The 16105-nt window shown below is 41.4% G+C and overlaps 2 long non-coding RNA genes across 6 annotated transcripts in view; both read left to right on the forward strand.

Annotated features, from left to right (window-relative positions):
* Positions 1-16105, forward strand: part of LOC114486359 (uncharacterized) — a 464012-nt gene that overhangs the window by 391525 nt on the left and 56382 nt on the right. For all 5 annotated transcript variants that reach the window (XR_008617510.1, XR_003680004.2, XR_008617511.1 and 2 more), the window contains exon 3: positions 6230-6331. This is a non-coding gene — a long non-coding RNA (uncharacterized lncRNA). The remainder of the gene's footprint in view (positions 1-6229; positions 6332-16105) is intronic.
* Positions 3823-5118, forward strand: LOC129392150 (uncharacterized). The gene is made up of 2 exons (XR_008617513.1): positions 3823-3970; positions 5057-5118. It is a non-coding gene; the product is annotated as an uncharacterized lncRNA (long non-coding RNA).

Here is a 16105-nt window from a genome sequence, read left to right on the forward strand (position 1 = left end):
ACTGAGCCCACGTGCCACAGCTACTGAAGCCTGTGTGCCTAGAGCCTGTGCTCTGCAACAAAGAGAAGCCACCTCAATGAGAAGCCCGCGCACCGCGATGAAGAGTAGCCCCCGCTCGCCACAACTAGAGAAAGCCCGTGCGCAGCAACAAAGATCTAATGCAGCCAAAAAAATAAAAATTAATCAATTAATTAATTAAGAAAAAAAAAAGAAACTTCCCAAATGGGAAAACAGAGAGAGAAAAAAAACCCCACACAACAGAATATCCAAGGACTGTGGGATAATTATAAAAGGTGTAAAGGGGCTACACAATTGCTATCTAGAATGCAAAAGAAAATACTGCCAATCAGTAAAAACAGCAATAATAATAAAACATTAATCTCTATTTTCAAGAAACCAGTAAATTCTAGAAATTAGAAAGAGAAGAGGAAAACAAAGCCAAGCTAGGATATGAAGAGATGCTTAAACTCATTCAAAATCATTAAAACAGAAATTTTTTAAAAATGAGGTATCACTTAATACTTCTAGATTGGCAAAAATTAGAATGCTGCATAATGCCAAGTGTTGGCAGAGATGTGAGGGTTTGGGAGCGTCCATGCGCAAGTGAATGGAGGGTAGACTGGTACCCACCTCGGGGCCATCTGCTACGTCAGGTGAAGAATGTGTACGGTATGTATACTATGCATCTACCTATACATTCTAAAGAAATTACTGCAAAGGATACAGGGGAGGTGTGTGCAGAGTTCATTGTGATAGTGAAACAAGAAGGAAGAGGGCAAGACACAACCTTTAAAAGAACGACTTAGCCTTGGATATGACATAAACTGGTTAGAACCAACGAGGTCCAAGATGGCAGAAAATTCAACTTCCAGTGGACCTTGAGCCTTATTATACACTCATTGTAATGGATTAAGATATGCTAAATAACACACCCACAGGCGCCATGACAGTTACGAGGCTGACCATAACAGGCCAAAAAGTGTGTGGTGGTCTAATTCCTGGAAGTCCCTGCCTCTTCCCCGAAACAGTTGGAATAACCCTCCCACTCATTAGCCTATGAAATTACCAAGCCCATAAAAACTAACCACGCCATATTTCGGGGCCTCTTGCCTTCTGAGATGGACCACATTCTGTCTCTGGAGTGTGTATCTCTCTGAATAAATCCATTTTTTACCTATCGCTTGTCTCTCACTGAATTCTTTCTGTGCATAAAGAGCCTGAACTTCAATAGGTCCTCAGACCAGGTGTGTGATTTTAATTAAAAGACAGTGGGTTCAGGTCCTAATCTGAGTTTTGTCTGGGTTCGAGTCCTGGCCCATGAATTGAAGTCCCAATCTGAGTTGTGGAGTTTCAATAGTAGGAAGTAGGAGTCAACCTGGATGACATTGCCAAAAAATAGCCGGGAAAATTGCTGTCTATACCATGCAGAGTCACATGTGAAACACAGTGAAATATAGTACAGTACTGCTTAACTCAAAAGTCACGAGCCCTTGAAAATACGTTTTGAACGAATACGAGCAAATGAAAATGTATATGTTAAATAAATTAGAATGGTTGCTCATGGGGAAAGTGGGAGCTGGCAAGTGGCAGTGGAGGATGGAGATAAAAGAAAATTCAAAAGACACAAGAGAAGAGGGCATTCAAGGATCAATGATGGTAATGTGGACTAAGATGAACTCTCATCCCTCTGCATCTGTGTTAAGGAGAAAAAAAAGCTAATAAAAATTCATGATCGGGACTTCCCTGGTGGTGGTTAAGAATCCTCCTGCCAATGCAGGGGACACGGGTTCGAGCCCTGGTCCAGAAAGATCCCACATGCCGCGGAGCAACTAAGCCCACGCGCCACAACTACTGAGCCCGCGAGCCACAACTACTGAAGCCCACGCGCCCACAGCCCATGCTCCGCAACAAGAGAAGCCACTGCAATGAGAAGCCCGCGCACCGCAAGGCAGAGTAGCCCCCGCTCGACACAACTAGAGAAAAGCCTGCGCGCAGCCACGAAGACCCAATGCAGCCAAAAATAAATAAATAAATAAAATTTATTAAAAAAAAAAAGTTCATGATCAAAGGCCATTGAGCATATGGAAAGACTGCGCAAGGGACGGGGTCCCCGTGGTCTGGAAGGGAGCTCGGCCGACTATGTGTGGAAGTTCACCCCCCACACCTACCTTTTTCTTAATGGGCCAAACTTACAGTGGCCATTTAGGGAAAAGGAAAAGATTAACATTCTCTAAGATTCAGCTGTTAAAGCGATTTACTGCAGGGCTAGCCAAACCCCAAACATATATTTCCAAGAACCTCCTGCCTGTTGTCACATGGATGTCCTGAAGGAACTTCTGATTCAAAAATCAAACACTTTCTCGGCTTTCCTGAAGCCACTCTTCCCCTGCGCGTTGGGCGTGTGCTGCTACCACCGACTCGCCCCTCTTCCCACTGACTGCAATCCCCCACTGCGGGTCCCTGAAATCCACCCCTCCTGTACCCTCACTGCCCCTCACTGTCACTGAGTTAGTCCTCAGAGACTCTTCTCTGGGTAATTACAACACATCCCTGTAGGCTTCCTTCCCACACTGTATAAACCAGATCTGCTCATTGCTGCTCCCTGGTTAAAAGCCCTCACTGGGACTCCACTGCCTATGGATCAGGAGACTCTATGACAGGATTCTATCCCACCTCCATCAGTGCATCAGTCAGATACACGCTGGGGTGCTAGGTTCTGCTGTGCTCACAAATCTTAACGGGTGATAGACACGAAGGTTTATTTCTCACTCATGCTACGTGTCCCTCAAGAGACAGCTGCTGCTCTGATTCATGTCATCTTCATTCTGGAATGCAGGCTGATGGGGCCGCCTCTCGGGATGCTTTCTGGTCAGAGAAAATAGAGAGCAGGGCAAACACACCACGGCCAGCCAGGCTACCAGAGCTTCCCCCAGAAGTGCCTCGAGCCATTCCTGTTCACATTCCATGTGGTCAAGTCTGGCATTAGTGAGATAGGGAAGTACACCCAATGCTCCAGGGAGGGACTGCAGATATTTGAGATAAACAATAAGAGCCCATCACACATAGGTGATTTCCTTTTGATTGGAATCTCTGCCTGGTGCATACCTAGACATTCTTTAAGGCATATCTTAACTTTTACTTCCTCTGCATTTATATGTCTGACTTTGCGGGTAGAGTTTATTGTTCCTGTAGCATTTGGGACATGCCTCTACACTCACACTTTCATGTTCTGTGGTAATTGCATATTTCCATGTTTGTCTTCTCATTAGATTTTGAACTCTGTAAATGTAAGGATACAGTCTGTACCATTTTGGTGTTTGGAGCATGTGTACTTTTTTGTGTGCTGAGTGTGGCACTTGGTGATTAGTTGCTTGATGAGTGATTGCTGAATTCATATTTATTGACCATTGTGGTGGCCATGAGACTGTATCTGACAGACCAGCTACAGACCATGTAACTGACCCAAGGGCTTTAGTTGCCATGCTCTGAAATTTACTGCTGAGTTTACACAGATGCATACCTCCCATGCACTCCTCCCAGCCCATGACTTAGTGCAGGCCGGTTCCTGGGAGATGCTGGACCCCTCTACTGGCCAACGTTGTCTCTAGGACTCCCCAGCAGCCTGACAAAACTTGCAAGTACAGCACAGCGTTCTGGGACGCTTCCATCCCTCCCCCCTTCTCCTTCACTTTGAGTAAGACTTGCGTCATGTCTGCCCACACTCCCAGGCGCCCCGCCCCCTCCCCACGTTCTCTCACAGGTGTTTCCCCATCGTAACATTCTTGCACGTTTCATCCCTTCTTGGCATCTGCTTCTTAGAGGACTTAGACTAACATAAGAAACTTTCATTGTTATAATCGCTAGCGGCAGAATATGATTAAACTTCTTTGTGAGCTTTAAAGAGAGAAATGCAACAGTTAAGAAGATCAGGAAATTGCTTCCTGGCAGAGGTGGATGTGAATCAGGCTTTGTAAGTGGGTTTGCCTGTGGTGTTGGGGGGGAGGTGCGTGGGAGGAGGAGGAAGAGGGGTGGGAAAGGGAGTCCTCCCCAGGGACATCCCTTCTCATCCCTGCACAACGTGGTGAGTTTGCTTTTTAAATCTCCAGACTCAGGTTTCTTTTAAATATTGGGGAAAGATTCTTCCAGTACACATTAACTTCTTTTCTTTTCTCTGTTTTCCTTTGAGTTATTTATTCTGTTTCTTTTGTGCGGCTTTCTCCTCTGGGGAAGCTGATTATTCACAGTTTGGCTTTGTGACTTCTCTCTAATACCTTGGTCAGCACTTTCATTCCTTCCCTCCATGTCCTGGGATCACTTCTCAGATTCCTTCCCCATGTCAACAGTAGGACGGTCTGCAGTATCAGATTTGCTGTTCTGTCTCCAACAAACATTCAGTTTGGCTCTCTTGTGATTTTGGTTTCCATGTAGTCTCTTCTTGCCTCAGCTCAAGTTTCTGTTTTTTTAAGAGTGTGGAACAAATATATTTAAAAATATTCTTCTGTTTCCTGGAGCAAATCTATTTCAGGGAAAGTTTTCCATCCAAGTCCTGAGGCATATTGTGCCCCCTCTCGAATGTGGCAGATCTGTCCTTATTGGCTTGCTCTGTGTTGCCCTGCCTTCCTAAGAACGGGGTCTGTAGCTCTGGACCTTGGCTGGACGCAGACGGGAGTCTGTGAAAATCCCCAGGACGAAGTTCTCTTGTTCACAGACGGTGGTGCGGGAAGCCATCTGGGAAGAGACATGTGAGAAGTCACGTGATGAAATGGGTCCAGCACCACGGGTTAGGAAGGAGGTGTATCCGGTTATGAGCCTCTGGGACAGAAACCAGATGGAAGAGCAACAGAAAGTGGGCAGCGGAGCCTGGAGAGTTCTCCGGAGCCAAAGAGTTTGTCAACAGTGACTTTTCACGGAGGGCTGGCAGCCCTGGCAGGGGCAGGAAGGAAGCTATTAGAAATACCAGTCTTGTCTAGACATGCATGTTGGTTATTTAGGCTTATTTATCCGAGAATGAAGAGAAACTCTTCCAGACCTTTTTTTTTTTTTTTTTTTTTAACAGTCGTCATACACTGAGTCTCCTTAGAGCTCTCGCAGAGTACTTGGATGTGGCTGACACCCTGGCAAGTATTAACCACGTGTCTAAGGATCCCTTAAGGCATACAGGCAGGTCCACTCAGGTCTGAGGGAGGGAGGGCACTGCAGTTGGGCTGTGGTCCAGAGAGACAGAGGCAGGGGCAGGGGAACGTTATCCAGGCCGCGTCCAGGCTTTAGAGCTCCACCAGGAGCCTAAGCTCCGCCATCCGCCCCCAGCTACACAAAGGCAAGGGCGAGCTTTGCAGAATTGCCCTGCACCCTTTTCCCCACTTGCCTCCCGCCCCCTCCGCCTCCTCTGTTAGTTCAGCTCCAATAATGTCCACGTGGGTCTCTCTTTAGACCCACTGTCTAGTTCTCAGATTGCTTCAGCTCGGTTCTGCTCTTTAAGAGTTTTCCTACATTTACATTGATGGCGGGGTTTTTACGACAGTAGTTTGCGGAGACAAAAAGAAGCCCCAAGGGGCGTGGACCGGGCGCTGGCTGCCTGCTTCCCAGGGCGGGAGCTGGGGTCGGAGGGACGGGCTTGGTCAGGGCTCCTCCTCCTTCCGAATCGCGCTGCTTTGGTCACGGAGCAAAGCATATGTTATTCATTAATTGTGTTTTTAAATCTGGTCCCAGTGATGATTTATTTAGTAAAATGGCCTCCAATTTTTGGTATATGTTGACTATTATCCTGAATTTTCAATACTGATGCAGACCTTTTCCTATTTGTTTTCATGAATATTTTAATGGAAATTGAGTGACACATTTTACTTCTGTTTCTTAGGATTTTTTTTTTTTTTAATGACAACTGAAAAACAAATCTACTGCTTTTGAATTTGGTTTCTCTGAGTGTATTTTTCAAAGAACCCTCAGTGCTTTGTACAATTATATTAGAAATTATTTGAAGGCAACGGTTGAATCCTGGGCAGCTGACGACTAGTGGAAACACTTCTTGTTATATTAGGCGACCTAATTCTAATCTTTGTTGTAAGACTCTTAACTCTTAGTTTTCTCAAGTAAAGGGTGAAGGGTATGGGATAAAGGGTATAATTTCATCTTTTACGTTTCTCTATCAGACTGGCTGTCAAAGCAACAAAAAGTTAGAGAATATATTCGAAAGAAAATTATGTAATATTCTATTTTTATTATACCTCAGGAAGAAAAAGACCACAGTCCTGTGTACTGAGTCTCAAAGTGTGTTCCAGGGAAACTGGGAGAGTCAGGGAATCCTCTGAATCCCCTTCAGAGGGTCCACAAGGTGAGAATAACCTTCATAATAGCACTATGATGTTGTTGGTCTTTTTCTCTCTCATTTTCTCATGAGTGTATGATGGAGTTTTTCAAAGTCTGCATGATGTGTGATATCACAACAGATTAGTGCAAAAGCAGATAAAAGAATCCAGCTCTCTTCCATTAAGCAAGACATTAAAGAGACTTGCAAAATTGTGAAACACTACTCTTCTCACTAAATTTTTTGGTTAAAAATATAGCTTTTAAAAATAAAAATATGGGGGCTTCCCTGGTGGCGCAGTGGTTGAGAGTCCGCCTGCTGATGCGGGGGACGCGGGTTCGTGCCCCGGTCCGGGAGGATCCCTCATGCCGCGGAGCGGCTGGGCCCGTGGGCCATGGCCGCTGGGCCTGCGCGTCTGGAGCCTGTGCTCCGCAGCGGGAGAGGCCACAGCAGTGAGAGGCCCGCCTAACACACAAAAAAAATAAAAAAATAAAAATACGTTTTTTATTTTAATGTGTAGTTGATTTATTATTGATATTTTTAATGAGTGAAGCTTATAAAGTTGTGTTTTTATTTTAAATACCGAAAATACTGATAGATATAACCCACATAAGTATAGGCTCTTTGGAGTCCTCAATAATTTTTAAGAGTGAGAAGAAGTCTTATGACCCCAAAATTTGAGGACCACTGACCAAAGCGTCAGTCTTAGTATTAAATAGCAGATAGTTATGCAGCCTCCCCCCCGAGGTTCTAAAAGACCAAAGGCCAGTTCATTCCCATGTTTTAAAAATTAATGTTCATCAGACATCATTTTTCAAAACTAGCTGTTTATAATAACTAAGAGGGGGATGCCTTGTCTTTCAGATAGTTCTCAGGCTCTCTACATGTTTTTTAAAAATTGTGTTTACTTCCACAAATAGTTGTTATTTATTGAGCAGTTATTTTATATGAAACATTTTACATGCACGAACTCATTTAATCGTCATGACAACGGTCATGAAGCAGACACCACAGCTTTCACTATTTTATATGTGAGAGAACTGAGATGCCAAAGTGCCTGGTCCAAGGTCACTGGGCTGGGAAATGGTGCAATAGGGTTTCTAACGAAGGCCTAGTGAGCTTCAGAGCCAGGGCCCATTTCTACCATTGTATCTGACCTCCTTTAAAGCCAAAAATGCTCATTCTGAATGCCAGTTCATTATCAATGATTATCATTCACCTTTAGACCAATGCCTTGTGCAAATATTGATTAAATTGAATGTTCATGTTCAGTCATAGAAGCGTGGTTTGGCTCTTGGCATTACAGCATTCATTCACCCACTTGTTCCTTCAATAAACACTTACTGAGTGCCTTGCTTAGAGCTGACATTCTAATCAGGTGATGTAGACAATAAACAGTGAACAAGAAATAATAAAATAGGTAAATTATGTAGGACGTTGGAGGATCTAAATTCTATGGAAATAGCGTGGCGGGCTGAAGGGGCTTTTATGTGTGAGGGCGGAGGTGGTGAGGTAGCGCTGGCATGTTTTAACGACAACGAGAAGCTAGTGGGTTGGATTGGAGTAAGCGAGGAGGAGGGTGGGAGGACATAAAGAAAGAGGTGTCACGGGGAACCAGATGACCTGCAGGTCTCTGAGTGAGATGACCGAAGGGTTTTGAGAAAGGGAACTTCCACTTTCTAAAGGGAATTACATGTTCTAAGGCTCATTCTGGCTTCCAAGTTGAAACTAACACAGGGATAGAAATCTGGCAGACAGTCTGGGGGCTACTGCTGAAGTCCACGTGGTGTGGACCGAGATTCGGGTTCAGAGCCAGGGGTTTGATTTTAGAAGTGGTGAGAAGTGGCTGCATACTGCATATGTATTAAAGGTAGAGCCGTGGCACCAAGTTTCACCAAGGGATAATTCCAGGTATCATAGAGTAAGTGATTATGACTAAATCATCCTCGCTTTATGTCACCCACCCTAAAATAAAAGTGAAATGTCTCCTTTCCACTTGCATTGTCTTTCTTGCAGAAGTGTTCTACTTGGAATCAGGTAAAAGTAGCTAGTCTGAAAGCGATAGGAACTGGTAAATAGCTTTCAATGAGTCATCACTACATTATTCATGGATTAAAATGAATGTGTGGCTTAGGCAACTTATAGCTAGATAGTAAATGACTACATACATGTGACTGCCTACTGATCTAGGAAACATTTCAGTCTGATAAAGCACTTTTCCTAGGACTTTAAAATGAGGTGTCAGCAATGCTTACATCTACTCAAATCCAAGTGAAGTTGTTAGCCCTGTCTAGAGGAACGTCTATTGCTCAATGTCAAAGGCAGTAAATACGTAATTTAATTGTTCATCTTTGCTCTGAATGTTTTTAAAGGAGAGCTCCATGTATATTTGAATTAATCAATGAGCATCTCACTTGAAGAGAGGACCTAGAGTATGAAAAGTAATATTTAGAATTCCAGGAATTAAACCACTAGGATTTGAATCCTTATACCATTACTAGTTGTGACTTTTAGCAAATTACTTAACCTCTGTCTTGATTTCTTCTTCTGAGAAATGGAGGTGCTACTACTACTACTACTACTACTACTAACACCACTACTACTACTACTACTACTACTACTACTACTAACACTACTACTACTGCTACTACTGCTACTAACCACGCCCTCACTAAGGTCGAGCGAGTTTGTCCCTGTACAGTATTGGTGTAGAGAATGGTAATGGTAAATGCTCAATTAGTGCTATTGTTATTATAAGGTCACACTGGAAGTTTCAAGGAAAGCATGCTCATTAATGCACAATGTAACATTAATGCAGTAATGAGTCAATTATTTCTTCCTTCAGTTACTATTAGTGCCCTAAGCTGAAAGGACTTAGGGCCAGGCCACCCAGCCACATTTTGGTAGTTACAATTCATTTATTAATATCTGAAAAATTTCCCTCTCACCAAGACTATTTTACACATATATTGGAGAAAAAGTACTATTGCTATCATAACTCTAGTGAGTGTCAAAGCAAGTATTTCTTCCATAGGAGGAAAAAACCCTTTAGGGAACCTAGTTAGTAGAAAAAAAATACAAGAAATTTGCAGAGGCCCATAATTTCCTACGTCATTCTTTTCTACCTAGTTCCACATTTGCCTTCCCTTTGAAAATACTCTTTCCTGAAACCTTGTCAGCTCAAAGTAATATTTCTAGAGAAAACAAATCTTTACAAAGCAAATACAGACTCTTCTTCACATTAGAATTAGTTGTAAATTTTTAAAAGATTTTTTTTCTGGTTGCATAAATATTGTTCACCCCAAACCACAGAGAAAACTCTTAATGAGACCACACATTTACATATGGTTGAAAATTGTAAATTCCCTGGAAATTCCGAAGTATATATATATAACTGTGTTTCTGCTGTAAATATCTAGCTATAACACAACATACTTTGACATGTTTATATATAAGATGTCATTATATATCTAGCAATATTATTGAAATTATTCTTGATAATAAAAAAAGGAAAATAGCTAAACAAAAATGATGGTTATGAATGATTAATACACTTATATGGGGCCAAAGAAAATTGCAGCACAGTGAAATCGTGATCGGGAAAGAAAACACACCCATCCTAGGAGACCCGCTGTAATGCAGAACATCACGGTGGAGATCTTCTTTTAATTACTGGTGGTGCTGTGAGAGCCAAAAGATTCCAAGTTTGTTTGAACAAAGCCACAGAGGAACTGCTGTTGGGAATTAATTTCAGGCCCTTCAAAAGCCAGGAATTCTGTCTCACGCAGGGTGTGGGATTTTGAAGGCATATTTTGTAGTGTGGGAATGGCTGTACACCGAGAAAGGAAATGGGAGTAAGTAAAGTGCTGCTGCCTGTCCCGTGCACGGACGACAGCTCAGCGCCCGCTGCTCTTACACATCAGTCACACACAGCATCCTGTTCTTTACATACCTGTCTCTCTTAGATGATTAGTCCGCCTCACCAAATGGATTTGAGTTTTAAAATGCAGTAAGTCTTAAGTCAACTCGGTGGCAGCAACCAGGCTTTTATGTCATCCCAGCCTTGCAGGCAGCCTTGGTTCCTCGTTCATCTTGCAGCAGCCAAGCTCCTCTCACTGTGAAAGACCAGCAATTTGAGAGAGGGATGCGCAAACAGTATTGCTTTTGCTAGATGGTTATCCTTTGAAAAAGTCAGTCTCATTTCCAAGAATAGCCATTTCACTCTTCCTGCAGGGAGGCCTGAGACCCTCCTGGCGCCCTTTCAGTTTTGGCAGACATCCTGGTTTGCTTTGAGTCCCCAGTACACTTAGGAAACGGAGAAAAGAGAGTTGAAAGTGTTTCTGTTAAGGCTTCAGCAGACAAGAGCCAAAGACTCCCAAGACCTTGTCCTGCAGCTCTCCGGTGGGTGTGACGTGCAAATCTCAGTGTGAGTGATTGATTTGCAACGGTTATAATTTGAAATCCTGAAAATGCACGGCATGTGTATGACAGATAAAAAAACTATTTTTAAATGGAGTGAAAACTAATTGAGATATTCTAAATGATCATGCATTAGTATACTTGTGACTTTATTTTTTTCCTCTATAGAAATTCTTAGACATTGCAAGTATCTAGAAGAGAATTCGTGGTGTTTCCCCCAAACCAACGTCCTTTTCATGCGGAGTATCATGAAGGATTAATGCCCAAGGAATATTCTTTGGGAAACACTGTTATCAGAATTCATAACCTTAAACGCAAATGAATACCAATGCAGAAATGCACCTCTAAGTTAATCTTTCAAGAAATTAGATATCTCCAGGAGAAACAGTCAAAGCAAGACATATAACAAAGCATTGGGTTAACTGTGCAAAAAACTCACTTAAAATATCTCTTTCCCTTATGATTCTCTAGAGAACTCAATCCACATGTCTGCCAATTTTATGTGAAACCCTTCCTCTAAAATCACAAACTTGTATCTTTTTATCCGGAGTTAAGGTGAAAAGTAAAATATTATTGCATGATGGAAGATTGCGCTTCTCACGGTGTCTTCACCAAACTAAATCCATTAAAATGCTATGTAGAATATTTGAAGACACATCTTCAATATAACATAAAAGCACAAAATAGAAATATCAACATGAAGAAGCAAAATCAAGAATGCAGAAAACGCCACTGTGGGCCAGGCTCCTCTTCCCGTCAACTCACGTCTATACAGATGTTCTTAAATTTATTCTTGTTATCTCTTGGAGTAGGAATTTATAAACTTGAAGTACTAATGATTTTTATTTTGTTTCCCCCACTTTTGTTTTATTTCAGTTGTTTCAATGAACATGCATTTTGTGTAATTGTATGTAGATTGTATTTCTAAGCATCATCATATAAAATGTATATCGTAACAATTTTATATATCTCAGTTAGATACCATATAATATACCAAAAGGTTAATAGTAGCTCTCTGTGTGGTGGGGATATGGTTCCATTTTTAAAAATATTTTTGTCATTTTTTTCATATTTTATACATTTGTTTATATTAAATTTTTAACAGGAAAACATATTTTAACTTTTAAATATATCACAATCATTGTGTGGATGGGCTGTGAAGCCCAGATCACTGGGGTTTGAATCTTGGCTTCTCCACTTCCTTCCTGTGTGATCCTGGGTAAGTTACTTAACCCTTCTGTATCTCAGTTTTAACATCTGTAAAATGAGGGAAAATAATAGAATCTACTTCCATAGGCTAGTGTTTGGGATAGATGAATCAATGTGTTAAAAGTATCCAGAACATGGTCTGTAGTAGGAAAATGTTAGCTATGACAGAATTATTATATTATTTAAAAAATTTTATTGAAGTATAGTTGATATACAATATTATATATTATAGTGATTCACAATTTTTAAAGGTTACACTCCATTTATAGTTATTATAAAATATTGGCTATATTCCCTGTGTTGTACAATACATCCTTGTAGCTTATTTTATACATAATAGTTTGTACTATATTGCCCCTCCCTGCTTCTTCTCCCCAGTGGTAACCACTAGTTTGTTCTCTGTATCTGTGAGTCTGCTTCTTTTTTGTCATATTCACTAGTTTTTTGTATTTTTTAGATTCCACATATAAGTGATATTATACACTATTTGTCTTTCTGTCTGACTTATTTCACTTAGCATAATATCCTCCAAGGTTATCCATGCTGTTGCAAATGGCAACATTTTATTCTTTTTTATGGCTGAGTAGTATTCCATTGTATACATGTACCACATCTTCTTTATCCGTTCATCCGTTGAGGGACAGTCAGGTTGCTTCCATATCTTGGCAATTATGAATAATGCTGATATGAACATTGGGGCGCATGTATCTTTTTGAGTTAGTGCTTTTATTTCTTTTGGATATATACCCAGGAGTGGAATTGCTGGGTCATATGGTAGTTCTATTTTTAATTTTTTGAGAAACCACCACTCTTTTTTCCACAGTGGCTGTACCAATTTACATTCCCTCCGATAATGTACAAGTGTTCCCTTTTCTCCACATTCTTGCCAGCATTTGTTATTTGTTGTCTTTTTGCTGATAGCCATTCTGACAGGGGCAAGGGGATATCTCATTGTGGTTTTGATTTCCATTTCCCTGATGATTAGCAATGTTGAGCATCTTTTCATGTGCCAGTTGTCCATATGCATGTCCTCTTTGGAAAAATGTCTATTCAGGTCTTCTACCCATTTTTTGATCAGGTTGTTTGTTTCTTTGATGTTGAGTTGTATGAGGTGTTTATATATGTTGGATATTAACCCCTTATCAGAGATGTCATTTGCAAATATTTTCTCCCATTCTGTAGGTTGTCCTTTCATTTTGTTGATGGTTTCCTTTGCTGTGCAAAAGTTTTTAGGTTTTATTAGGTCCCACCTGTTTTTTGTTTTTTTTTTAAATCTCCTTTACTTTAAGAGACAGATCCAAAAAAATATTGCTACCATTTGTCAGAAAGTGTGCTGCCTATGTTTTTCTCTAGGAGCTTTATGGTTTCTGGTCTTACATTTAGGTCTTTAATCCATTTTGAGTTTATTTTTGTATACGGTGTTAGAGAATGCTCTAGTTTCATTCTTTTACTAGAATGTAACTGTCCAGTTTTCCCAGCACCACTTATTCAAGAGACTACCTTTTCTCCATTTTATATTCTTGCCTCTTGTGTTGTAGATTAATTGACCATAAGTGTGTGGGTTTATTTCTGGGCTCTCTATTCTGTTCTATCGATCTATGTGTCTGTCTTTGTGCCATAATATACTCTTTTTGATTACTGTAGCTTTGTAGTATAGTCTGAAGCCAGGGAGCATGATTCCTCCAGCTCTGTTCTTCTTTCTCAAGATTGTTTTGGCGATTCAGGATCTTTTGTGTCCCCAAACAAATTTTAAAATTATTTGTTCTAGTTCTGAGAAAAATGCTATTGGTATTTTGATAGGGATTGCATTGAATCTGTAGTTATAAGAAATCTGCAGTTACATATAATATCACATTTTAGAGTTACCACAATTTCAAGCTCATGAAGCACTTGGAAAATTCCTTGCTTCACCTCCTAATTTAGAAATTACTTCCTGCAGAAAACTGTCGAGACTCCCTGAGTTTGGATCAGGTATCCCCTCTTCCCTGTGGTCCTACAGCTTCCTGATGGGGCACAAATCAATTCATTGCAGTTGCCTGCTCGATGGCCTGTGACACTCTGTGACTGTAAGATCCAAGAGCCCTGGTCATGGTTCTTGGTCCCCACTTGGTTGCATCTAGCATTGTGTACATAATAAATATTTGTTAAATAAAGGGATGCCTTTAACTTCACCTTTAGAAATGAGTTTTCTGTCTCTGCCTTAGTAGTTCTTAAACACTCCCTCACTGCAGCACCTTTCTCTTAACTGGTGGGTTTAGAGGTGTGTTTTCCCGACGGGGTCCCTGCCTGCAGCCTCAGCAGCACCTGTGAACATGTTAGGAACACAGATGCACAGGCTGCACCACACACGGACTGAATCAAAGCCTCTGTGGGTGAGACCTGACAAGCTGCATTCTAACAAGCTCCTCAGGTGACTGTGACCCCCCTGAGGCCCCAAGGAGTCTGATTCAGAAGGTCTGCTTGGGTCCTGACTGAGCCCAGCTAACAGGGGTGGACCACTGTGCCACCAGAGGGAAGCAAAGGGCAGCGGAGCAGAGGCGGACCGAGTGGGAAAGGGGAACACCCAGCAGGCTCTGGCCAAGGATGTCCCCGGCCAAGTGCAGATCAGATTCCAGAGGGAGGTGATCCCCAGGGTGGAGCCCGGATTACTCAGATGCCAGGTCAAGCTGGGGACACAGAGTGCGGGTGGATCAGTGGAAGCAGAGCGTGAGGAGTTGAAGAGGGGACCAAGTTATACATAGATGTCAGCTAATCAGGCAAAGCAAGCCATGAGTGAAGGATGCATTTGGGACCCAAGCCAGACCTGCTACAGCTTTCTCTTCAGGGATCACCTTATGACGCTCCTAAGACCAGCTGTAGGACGTGTATTTCTCTCTATCTTTTTTTTTTTTTTTAAGTTTCAATCATTTCCAACATTTTATTCTTAGAACTTTCTTTTTTAAAAATTAATTAATTTTTTTCCTTATTAATCATCCATTTTATACACTTCAGTGTATACATGTCAATCGCAATATCCCAATTCATTACACCAGAGCCCCCATCCCTTGCCGCTTTCCCCTCTTGGTGTCCATACATTTTTCCTCTACTTCTGAGTCTCAATTTCTGCTCTGCAAACCAGTTCATCTCTACCATTTTCTAGGTTCCACATATATGTGTTAATATACGATATTTGTTATTCTCTTTCTGACTTACTTCACTCACTAAACCACATTTTAAGTAAAGGACAGCAAAGGCAGAGAATGGAGTGGGCATTTGGGGCTCTAATAGAGTACTAGGATTCAGAAAAAATTTCTACAAAGGCAACAAAATTTAACTCTCGTAAAATAGTATTTTATAAGGAACCTCCATACCGTTCTCCACAGTGGCTGTATCAGTTTACATTCCCACCAGCAGTGCAAGAGGGTTCCCTTTCTCCACGCCTTCTCCAGCATTTACTGTTTGCAGACCTTTTGATGATGGCCGTTCTGACCGGTGTGAGGTGATACCTCATTGCAGTTTTGATTTGCATTTCTCTAACGATTAGTGATGTTGAGCATCCTTTCATGTGTCTGTTGGCAATCTGTATATCTTTTTTCGAGAAATGTCTATTTAGGTCTTCTGCCCATTTTTTGGATTGGGTTGGTTGTTTTTCTGATATTGAGCTGCATGAGCTGCTTGTATGTTTTGGAGATAATCCTTTGTCAGCTGCTTCATTTGCAAATATTTTCTCCCATTCTGAGGGTTGTGTTTTCATCTTGTTTATGGTTTCCTTTGCTGTGCAAAAGCTTTTAAGTTTCATTAGGTCCCATCTGTTTATTTTTGTTTTTATTTCCATTTCTCTAGGAGGTGGGTCAAAAAGGATCTTGCTGTGATTGATGTTATAGAGTGTTCTGCCTATGTTTTCCTCTTAAGAGTTTAATAGTGTCTGGCCTTACACTCCCAATGGTAAATGGGAGTGTTTCCTTAATTTCTCTTTCAGATTTTTCATCATTAGTGTATAGGAATGACAGAGATTTCTGTGCATTAATTTTGGTTCCTGCAGCTTTACCAAATTCATTGATTAGCTCAACTAGTTTTCTGGTGGCATCTTTAGGATTTTCTATGTATAGTATCATGTCATCTGTAAACAGTGACAGATTTACTTCTTCTTTTCCCATTTGTATTCCTTTTATTTCTTTTTCTTCTCTGATTGCC

The sequence above is a fragment of the Physeter macrocephalus genome, chromosome 5 (assembly GCF_002837175.3).
Source record: "Physeter macrocephalus isolate SW-GA chromosome 5, ASM283717v5, whole genome shotgun sequence".
Taxonomy (NCBI): Eukaryota; Metazoa; Chordata; class Mammalia; order Artiodactyla; family Physeteridae; genus Physeter; species Physeter macrocephalus.